Genomic DNA, 11,224 nt, shown 5'->3' with positions numbered 1-11,224 from the left:
AGTAAATCAACCAACCAACAGCCATACCAGCTTGTAGTTCGAATGTTGTCCAAACCTGTCATCGAATTCACACAAATTTCGATCAGAAAAGGTGTTGAACACCTTTAACGATAAGACGCGCTTAAAACAGTTGTATTATGTCGGTTAACGTAAAATCATTATTCGATTCTTGTGAGAATTTAACGTACCTAGGAAAGAAACGAAAATGTTTGAGAGAAAGAATAGAATGTTAGCTGATGAAAATGTGTAGTCATGTTGCTATATTGGCTGGTAGTTTCTTGCAAGCGAGCCGGTCTGACTTCGATCGGTGCTTCTGCTTGTTGGTGTTGCTGTTGGTGTTGTTGCTGTTGCTGCTGTTACTGCTGCTGCTGCTGCTGCTGCTGTTGCTGCTGCTGCTGCTGCTGTTACTGCTGCCTTCTATAGCGTGATTAATTCTATTTACCTGCAGCCGGTGCAGCGTGGATACACCCGTGGTATAATTTATCAGTTTGTCGGGCCTCATTGTCGGCCGTACGGCTCGTTGCTAATAGTCGGCCATTCAGAAATCGAGGGAAGCCATCTATTCTTATTACGAACTTCGTTGTGTCCGAGGGTCCAAGACACACCGCTACAACAACGACCTTATACTCTTTTTATCTTTTTATTTTGCTTCCTTCTCTCTTTCTTCCTTTCCTCTTATTTCTCTCTTTTTCTTTTTTTCTTACTTACACACCTTTCATATTATTATTCTTATTCCAATGGGGTGTGTCGTCCACGATCTCTTCTAGTCTGGGTCTATATTGAGATGAGAATTTCGTTAATAAATTAATGAAATCTTGTAAAATAAAAACATTGTTTGTATTAACACGTTCGTTGACGACTACTGCATACGAAAATGTAATATTTTCATCACTTCATTTATATATCTATATGCAATACACTATCCTTTATTTTTTAATGTTACAAAAGCACTGCTAATGTCAAATTATTATTATGTTGTCTGTTTATTTGTATTCGTATATATCAGTATGTTTTTAATATTTAAATTTAAGAAAATAGTGTTGTTCAATTTTAATATCGCGAAGAATGTTATAGATGTATTAACTTTTATGCTGATGTCATGAAAAAATGATACGTAGAACTTTTTATTTGATTAGTCGAATAGAAAAGGTGGGAGAAGGAAGATACGTCGAAGCACGCATAGGTATATCGATAATTCTAGTTTTTTTTCAGTAAGGAAAGTTATAATCGATTAGGTAACGCGCGTTATGATCATGGGAAGATTTGGTGGCTGAAACAGATGGGGAATTTCGGACGATGTCACCCCTTGTCTCCGGTAGTCATTAGCCCTGTCTATTGTGTATGCTCGACTGGAAGCGAGAGAAGCTGCCGAGTCGATGGGTATCGATACTAATCGATACGCATGGCCGATCGATCAGCCTCTCTCTCTCTTTCCATCACTCTCGATTTACGGTGCATTCATCGGACATCCGTTCGGTTCGCAGAGGAAAGGGTCTTTCCTGGACGATCTTTTCATGCCTTTTAGGTATCGTTCGATCCTACGATTTAAACTCCCTTAATCGACTTCGAGATACTCGCCAACTTTCTATTTTCTTATTTAATTTATTCTTTTTTATTTTGTATATTTTTCTTTAAACACACATATTATATTTTCTTATTATTTTCTTCCAGTCGAGATGCCTATTATTCCGCGTTAAAATGTATAGTAGCTTTTTTTTTTTCTAAACGATCGAGATAACAATAAAAAAAACGATTGTCGCTTCGCAATTTAAAACGAAACGAAACGAAACGAAACGAAACGAAATGAAACGAAACGAAACGAAACGAAAGGATGATGTATACGCGGGTGGGAGAAACAATGATGAAACGAGTGAAAGGCAAGGCGTAGTAGCTTTTTGATTTTTATTTTTCATTTTCTTCTTTTTTTTTTGTTCTTTTTTTAAGCCACGCGAGATGGATGAAAAATATATGTTATTACCTCGTTGTCGATACCTCGGAGATTACTTTGGGACAATTACATAAAAGAAAAAGGAAAAGTAAAAGCGGGAAAAAAAATAAATGATCGTGTGAGATTCTCGTCGCGCATATAACGAACGTCTCATTTCCTTTTTTCCATTCGCATTTGTTTCGCAATTGAAAATCGTAGCACGGTTGGTTTACGGATGCGTGCCATTTACGATGGCCCACCATTGTCGTTCATTCGTATTGATAAAGAAATAGTCTGATATCTCTCGCTCATTTAGATAATTCACAGAGTACACCTTAACGATAGACCATTTGTCATTTTTCTTCTTACTTTTTTTTTTTTTCTTATTCATATTCGAAGTCGTTGCCTTGCATTCGTTTCGTTTCGTTTCGTTTCGTTCGTTCGAACGTTCAAGATTCAATGGGATTAATAAACAACGGGACATCAATTTTTATGACACGGTATTGTTCAAACATCGGACAAAGGTTTCATTCTCGTATAGACACGCGTATAAATTATAATTTAGCGTTGTATTACTTACTTACTTACTTAATTACATACTTACTTGCTTACTTTTCTATTCATATATACGCGTGTTACATCGTGCGACGGTATCTAATAACCTATGATACTCCTTCGCTATTGATAGAAAAAAATGGTAACATCGTTGCTAGCATTAGCTCGTTGTCATCATTCTCACGTACAATCCAAATAATAATCTTTTCGTTCGAGAGTAGAGAAAGTTTTGATGTAAAAACAAAAAAAAAAAGCAAGAAAAGTATCAACTCCTATAATTAAGGAGTAATGTGCACTTGCACGGTATATAATCTTGCCACTTTGTAGATTATTATACGCCCGCAACATCTTTCTTTTTTTTTTTTCATTATCGAAGTAAAACTCGTGTCCTCCCTCGTGTGCGAGGATGAGAAAAAAAGGAACTCTTGTAGGAAAAGAAACGTGTAGAAGAAGTAAACTTTTGCTAGTAGCTTTTGGTGCATCTACTTGTGCAAAAAAAAAAGAAATCACACACACACACACTTTGCTCCCATTCTCTTTCTCTCTCTCTCTCTCTCTTTTTCTAGGGTTTACGGATTTTACTCTTGTAGGACGCTATTCGCATTGGAATCCCTTAGGTTGTGGGCATTATCATCGTACACAAGGGTATCCAGTTTTTGCCCGAGTACCATTACTACTATCTTTTCCTTTTTTTCTCTTCTTCTTCTTCTTCGTTCTCGTTGTCGTATTCGAAGCAAAATCCCCGATGAATTAAATGCACGGATTTATACGCGTGTATACATTGTACGCGCAGCTAGAAGAGAATCATAGGAAGAAGGGAGAGAATAAAATGACAAACGAGAATCGACACGATCGCGAAAACATCCAACCCCTTTCGATAGGGAATCGCAAATCTCATAGGAAAATATTTATTTCGGAGTCTTCAACGAGACAAACTAACGAGTGAAAGAGTTCAAGAAAGAGCGATGAGAAAATAAGTCAAAACTTCAATCTTTTTCCATCTTTTGTCCTTTTCTTTGACTGGTGGTGGCATTTGAAAATTGTCAAATGTCGTTATCTTCGACCTCGTCTTTTGTTTCGTTTTTTAATTCACCTGAAACGAACGAATGAATTTCATGAAATACAACGCAATCCATTTGTTTTCCTTCTTTTTTTTGTTTTCAATGCATACCAACGAATTAACAGTCGAAATGTTGAAATAAGAAAGAAAATAATAAGACGTATAGAAAATTATTTTCTACTATAGGAAGAAAAAAGAGGGGAAATACGAAGGGTTAGAACGAAAGAGACGGAAAGAAAGATAAGCGAAGAAGGAGAGATCTTCTTTTTCTTATTTTTTTGTAGCCTTTTCAAAGACCAAGATTGATTTTTCATTCCCCCGTTGGTAAGAGGTGGGGGAAGTTGGAGGTGATTAGATCGATTCAAAACTACTTGAATCGATTGAGCAACTTCTTTGATCTCGGCACCTGCTTAGACCAACCCGCCGAATTCTTCGTTAAGAAAACCGAGCTGAGAGAGATTCGTGCTGCCTCTTTCTCGATACACATTCCCTCTCGTCATCCTCGCTTCATCCTTTCCTCTATCTCTATCGATCGTTTTGCACTATCATGCCGCCTTATCCCCCGATCCTTTTCGTATTCGCTCGAACGAGTAGCTATGCCCACTTAAAGCGTATTCCTCTGTCGTTTTGAATGTTGTAGTAAGCGTACACCGACTCAATGATGATGTTAATGTCGTTGATGATGATAATGATGATGCCGGAGACTCGGCACGGTCCCATTGCATCCAATTACCAACGCGTGAGAAAGAATGTCGTTCAAATTTTCACAGTTTTATCACCATATATACACAAATTTGAATTCGTTCCGATAAAAACGTCTTACTCGATATTAAGTTACTAAAACGCGTCCAACGGGCGTCGCTTTCGTTACAAATGAAAAATCCAAAATAATAAAAACGCGCCAGACCTCTTTTCTTTGATATTACATTTTTGTCAATTTTTGCGTCGACTCGAGGAATCGTTAGAACCGCATCGTACTACTTATAATGGATATTCTTTCTCTGTCTCTCTCTTTCTTTGCGAGTGTAATTTATCACCGCTCATAACAAGGAGCCGCAAGTTTGTACATATTTCACTCCCCCTACCCTATCAGTTTCCACCCTCCTCTTCGCCTCCTCTTCCTTCTTCTTCTTCTTTCTCTCTCTCTCTCTTTCGTTCTGTTTTCTTCGCCTTGGAGGACAGAACTCACCCCAAATGAAAGAGAGAAAGAGAGCGGCCGAGGGATGGGAGGGGGGAGACCGAAAGCAGAAGGGTAGGAAACGTAGGAGGGGTACAGAGTAGAGACGTTATTATTTATATACGCCATTATATATCAGACCGAGTCGCGGGAATATTGTTCAAGACATCTCGCGCATACATTACCCCTAGGAAAGAGAGAGAGAGAGAGAGGGAGAGAGAGGAAATGGGGAGTAACAGGGTGGGAGAGGGGTGGGGGGGTCTTTTATTACCGCGACCACTTATTTGTTAACATAATATACACATTATGGCTGGCTCCACGCAGCACGCGCCATCCTACCATTCGACGTATATTCTCTTTTTCGTGTATAACTTTGTGTGTGTGTGTGATTGTACGTGTACGAGGAAATACGGATGTGCGCGTGTCTGACTACCGGGACACGGGGGTGGCTTTTAGACACGGTGGACGACTTTTCACGATTTCATCCCCTCGTTTCGTTCTCCCAACACGAATCCGTCTAAACAGATATTTAAGAATTGTTTCCTTTTTATTGTACTTCTTCTCTCTGTGTGTCATAATTATTAGTATCTTATTTATGAAAGATTTATGAGATCGAGTAATTAGAATGAATTTGTGGATAATTTATTGGATTTAATGACCACGCTTTGAAATAATATTTTGTCTTACAATTAATGATAAGCGAAACTTTGAGCAAACGTTGACCGAAAGCAATTTGAGTGTCGAACACGCGAATGGACCCTTTTGAAAAGTACCAACCGATACGTATACTTATATATTATATATATATATATATATATATATAATATGTACTTAGGTATATCCGTGGAATGTAGGCGCGCACTTGAGATTCTTGGGTTGAAAGGCAAAGCCGTGCTGGTAAGCCGCTTTGTAGCCTTAACCGTGGCCGCTTAAGAGGGTGGAAGTATATTATGGGCAATATTACGGATGAATGCTGGCCAACGCGAGAAACAGCCACTTTGGGCGATAATCTTGTTACCCTGCTTCCCCTTTCTTTCTCTCTTTATTTCTTTCCTCTTTTTATTCTCTCCGCCTCGTTCAACTTGATTTTACTCCCATATTATATTTCACCAACGAAAACAAAGAAACGAACAATAGATCCCAATTTTGATCTCCCATGAATATAAAATAAAGAGCAAGAAAGAGAGAGAGAGAGGGAGAGAGAGAGAAAAAACAAGATGGAAGTTAAAAGAAATCATGAATCATTTTTTGAAAGTTAAAAAGGGGGATGTCTTTTCGAATCGATTAACGTGCCAATACGATACGGCAATAACGTTTACATGAGATTCTCGTTAAATTTCATCGAACCCTTTTTGGCGAAGAGGAGGAACGCGTGTAACGACGATCGAATTTGGCTTCCAAATTCGGTCCTGACCTATATACATAAATCGTACCCACCGGTTACGCAATAAGTGGTCCGTGTAGACGAAGATGAAGGATGCAAGATGAGAGAAAGAGAGAGCGAGAGACAATATCTGGGGTGCTCGCGTATAATATAACAGGACAAATAAATTTCGATCGTAAAGATGTCCGTAGTCTTGTAGAAAACGGGGTGAAAATGGGCCGGAACCGTTTGGCGGCTTTTTTTTCTCCTTCCGTCGGTGCTTCTCTTTTTCTACATGGTGCGACACGTCCTACGGCAAGTATTGTTTGTCACGATTTACGATATTTCCTTAGCTCATGCCCTCCCCGTTTTGGAACGTTCAGCTTCCCGACAACGAGAGACGTCTCCATTCGCACGTGATACGGTTTCATGATGCATGGGATAAACAGAAAGGATACTAACAAAAAAAAAAAAAAAAATAGAAAAAAAAGAAAGAAAGAAAGAGAGAAGAAAAAGACTGAGATACGCGGAGACCGTTTGCGGATCATTATTTCTTATAACATATGATACTAAAATATTATGGGGGATAAAATGTTAATCTTCTCGAATCTTTATCTATATATTCTATATGAGACGTTTTTTCTCTTTTTCTTTTACTTATTTTCCATTCGAAAAGTATGCTCGAATCCTTGTTTAAATAAACCCTTGATTATTCTCTTGAATTATTGTATAATCATTTTCAATTCATTTTGAAGAGTCTCGTTGAAATTAATACAGCTTTAAATGGATTTGAAATTATTCTTTGGATTCATACGAATTTTTCATGGAATATTGCAGAAAGGAGAGAGAAAGAGGGAAAGAATTTCAGAGCACTTACCCCTTAGGCAAGTGAAACGGTAAAAGGGTGCGCATCGAAATTGAGCCAATATTTATGTAACTAAATCGTATCGCCGTCTCGATGACGAAACTCTGTCCTCTTTTTAAATGTAAACAAATAAGAAACGTTACTTGCAAAATGGGGGGATTGAAAACTCTGTGAGTTAATGTAAAGTAAAAATATGCGTTAGAGGGAGAAATACATACGTGCGAACGAAATCAGCTGTAACGCGTATAATTTCCCCGTTAAATATTACGTCAAATGAATTTTCCATGAATATGAGAGCTTCTTAAATCCCATTCGAGTTAAGTAAAAGCCGCGATACGTTAAGTTTATGTAGATTTCGTGATCTGGCTTACTTGTTGCTCCGATCCGTAGAAGTGGAACTAGGGAGTTACTGTATCTACCCCCATCCCCTCCCCCTCCCCCTCCCCCGCCCCCGCCCGCCCCTCTCTACCCCAAACCCCCCGCAGTGTAAAGTAGTAAAATATTCAGTGCTTTCGGAATAATTTACGTGACTCCTGGAATAACTTTGGATTCGTTTACAGCGGCTTAACAGGTGTAACGAAAACCGGTGTAACGGGCTCTTACGTCTAAGCGCAAACTTGCCGACATTTTGTCGCTAGAGTAGCACCAGTAGTAGTTACTCGTTGGATGGGTTTAACCGTTGCCACTGCTTATGTTACAACGATCTAATCTCAAGTAAGATTCGTTAATCTTAACCCTAGGTGATTGGAATAAATGTAACATTATTTACGATTCAATTAGTATTTAAATGTCTAGCAATTATTCATTGATAATAATTAATAATAAATAAATGAAGATTATATATAATAAACAGGACTATTTCGAATTTTAGCTATGTATATCTAAGAAAGTTGCGATGGGATCATGGTGGGTGTGGATAAGAGGACATTTAAAGACAAGGAGGAAAGTAGCGAAGTGTTTGAAATAGAGGGAGAAAGAAAAAGAAAGAGAGAGAGAGAGAGAGAGGGAGAGATAGAAGAAAAAGTAAAGGAAAAAGAAAATGAGAGGAAAAAAAGGTAGAGACGATCAGTCAACGGTGGAGGAGGAAGGGTCAAAGGGGTGGGGAATCTCGGATGAGCTTGGAAAAAAGTGACTGGAGAGAAGCGAACGGTCGAGTGGAGGAAAGGAAAGAAAGGAAGAAAGGAAGAAAGAAAGAAAGAAGGCTTGGTGAGATGAAGGGAGTGGAAAAGAATCTCGACGAGGGTAGGACCAAGAAGCAACGTAGGAGGGCCGAGAAACGAGACATAAATGGAAGGAGGGAGGGAGTTAAGAAAGAAAAAAAGAATATGAAAAGTGAGTAAGAGGTGGAAGGGCTGAACGTTGAGAGAAGCCGGAGTACGGATGAGACATTAGGTTCAAGTTTTAACGACATTTTTCTTGCCTTCCAAGTTTTCTATCGAGAGATAGTAAGAGGGAGAGAGAGAGAGAAAGAGAAAGAAGAAGAAGAAGAAGAAAAAAGATGCAGCAAATATCGCGTGAATGTGCATCCCGGTCGTGAATGTGCATTTGCACTCTCTTCTCGGTGTTCGTAAAGTAAGTATGCACAGTTACGGCCGGAGGTGCCGAGAAACTCCCAGTTTTTCCTCCCTTCTTTTTCTTTTTATTCTTCTTTCACTGTATCACCTGAAGAGAGAGAGAGAGAGAGAAAGAAAGAAAAAAAAAAGTGTTACGAGATTACAGTAAGCACCGTGAACTTTTTCCCTCTTTGATCTCCGTCAAAGATTCGCGTCTTTTCGTTAGAAAAAGAGAGCGAAAGTTTGCCTGCTCGGATTTCACGAAAAATTTGTAAAAAAGAAAAGGAGAAAAGAGGGGAAAAAAGAGAGAGAGAGAGAGAGATTATTGTTGCTCGGCCCGTTACAGAAAGCAAATTGTTTCTCATACTCTTTCTTCGTTTGATTCTTTATTTTTCTATATCTCTGTTTCTTTCTTTCACTTAGAACTCGTCGAAAGGACGAAAACGACGAAGACGACGACGACGACGACGAGAACGAGGAGCATATTGATGGAAGAGAAAAAAGGGCGTCGCTATGAAAAGGACAAACGGGATAAAGGGAGGAGGACGTCGAGAATTTAATTTCGCCTTATTAATTTTCTAGGCGTAAAAAGGTTCTCCTAAAGATTTTTCACTTTTTTCTTCTAGTTTCTTTTTCTTCTTCCTACTTTTTTTCTTATACTCTTCGATTTAATGATTTAAATCTTTCTTTTTTTTTTTTTAAGATGAACGCGGATCCTTGTCGTTAATTTTTGCGAGACTGATCGAGACTACCTTAAATTTAGAAAAATATTAATTTTTATTTCAATTTGTACTTATTTATTATTTATTTTTGATAATTTTTTTCATCTTCTTTATGACAAAACGAATGCGAAAAGAATTGTTCCATAATTTACACGCGTAAGATCAATAATAAGTACATTCATCTTTCTTTACTTTTTCTTTTTTTCAACTGATCTCGTTGTGTTTCGTTAATCGGTCTGTTATACTAACGTACTTACGTACGTGGATGAGTATACTTATTTACATACAAAAAGTATATGTATATTTTTATTTCACGACGACGCGAGAGACGTAAACGACGACAAAGACGACGACGACGAGACTCGCACCTGTGATATTATCGTATTGGACATTTGCAAAGTGCAATGAACCTTCGAGTATTATATTCTTAGGTATGCAACAACGTTGGCTTCTCGTCTCGACGGAAGACGTTAGGATGAGGTAGGGGAGAGACTAAAACATAAAAAAAACATTGGGGAAAAAGAACTAAACTTGTGCGTTAGAAAATAGAAAATAGAATAAGATAGAAATAGATAAATAGAATGAAAGGAGGAGACAAACGGACGGACAAATAGACGGAGATAGAAATAGAGAGAGAGAGAGAGAGAGAGATAAACGTCGAGAAGGATGAGAAGGAAAAAAACAGCCACTGGAAAAAGTTTTCCACGAATAAAGAGAACGAGTCGCGGGCGGCACTTGTGTCAATTGCCGGCGCTGTTAGCTTAACGTTTCTATTGTTCGTGAAAAGGAGCATGGGTCGAGTGCTATTTGCTTTCAGATCAGGACGGGCGCACTTCTAATTTCACTGAATAGACTGTATATGTCCCTTCCAACCTTCTCCTACTTCCCCCGTAAACCCCTCTGCACCTCTTTCTCCTCTTTTACCCTCCTCTACCTCCCACTCTTTCACCTTCCACCCCTACGCCGAGCCCAAAACCCACCACTCTTCTTTTCGTCGCGAATGCACGCGTGAAAAGAGAGAGAGAGAGAGAGAGAGAGAGAGAGAGAGAAAACGAGCTCACTTTGTGTCATCGGTTGTGTTCTGTAGCAACGTTGAGCGTGCTGCAAAACCACCTAATTGTGTCATTCTAGTGGCATTGTGTTCGTTGTAAAAAGGCTGCATCATCCATTGTTTTATCTCGAGTAGGTACACCGTGCTATAATCCGATTCGTTTCTCTCGTTTAAGTTACGTGAAAGCGTGAAACTCGTTTTCTTTCTTTGTGTTCTTTTTATTCCGTTTTTACATCCTTTTTGTTTGTTGGTAGTATGTATTTTCTTTTGTTTCTGTAAAAACAAATCGATATTTTAATATCGAAGATATTAATTATTTAATATCGGATAATATTATACGAAAAATTGATTTACTTTTCTTAATGTTCTATGATCATAGTATAATAATGTTCGAGTCGTAGAAGTTGTTATAATTTTTACGTTGCAATTATCATAGTTAGATATGAGGGAGTATTTAGTAAGTAAGTACTTACAATCTCGATCTACGGAAGGAACATAACGGGGATGGGATTCTTGAAAAGGGTTCTCTTCAATGTACCGCTGAAGATGCGTGGAATACGCGACGAAGGGTGTCGCTGACACGTATGGAAGAGGAATGACTAAATTCCATCGCAAAGTTTCCGCGAGTTTACGTTAGTAAAGTGCTTCTCCTTCTCTCTCCCTCTCTCTCTCTCTATCTCTCTGCATTTCGCACTCCCTATTTTCCTTTCCTCGACTATCTCTACATATCGAATTATATGTCATCGTTATAGAAACGAACATATCATTTTAAAAAATAAATTACAAATTTATTTATATCCTAAACCGATCAAATAATTGTTACTCGAACAAATTGCGCTATCTAGGAATCTTCAGCTTATATATTTTTCTCGAAATATTTGAAATTTTACATCAAAATTTTCAACGATTGTTTCGACATTTTTCCCACGGGGGGGGAGGAAAGTAGGAACC

This window comes from Polistes fuscatus, unplaced genomic scaffold, assembly GCF_010416935.1.
Source record: "Polistes fuscatus isolate 324 unplaced genomic scaffold, CU_Pfus_HIC Scaffold3, whole genome shotgun sequence".
In the NCBI taxonomy this organism is placed as follows: domain Eukaryota; kingdom Metazoa; phylum Arthropoda; class Insecta; order Hymenoptera; family Vespidae; genus Polistes; species Polistes fuscatus.
This window is presented reverse-complemented; position numbering follows the sequence as displayed.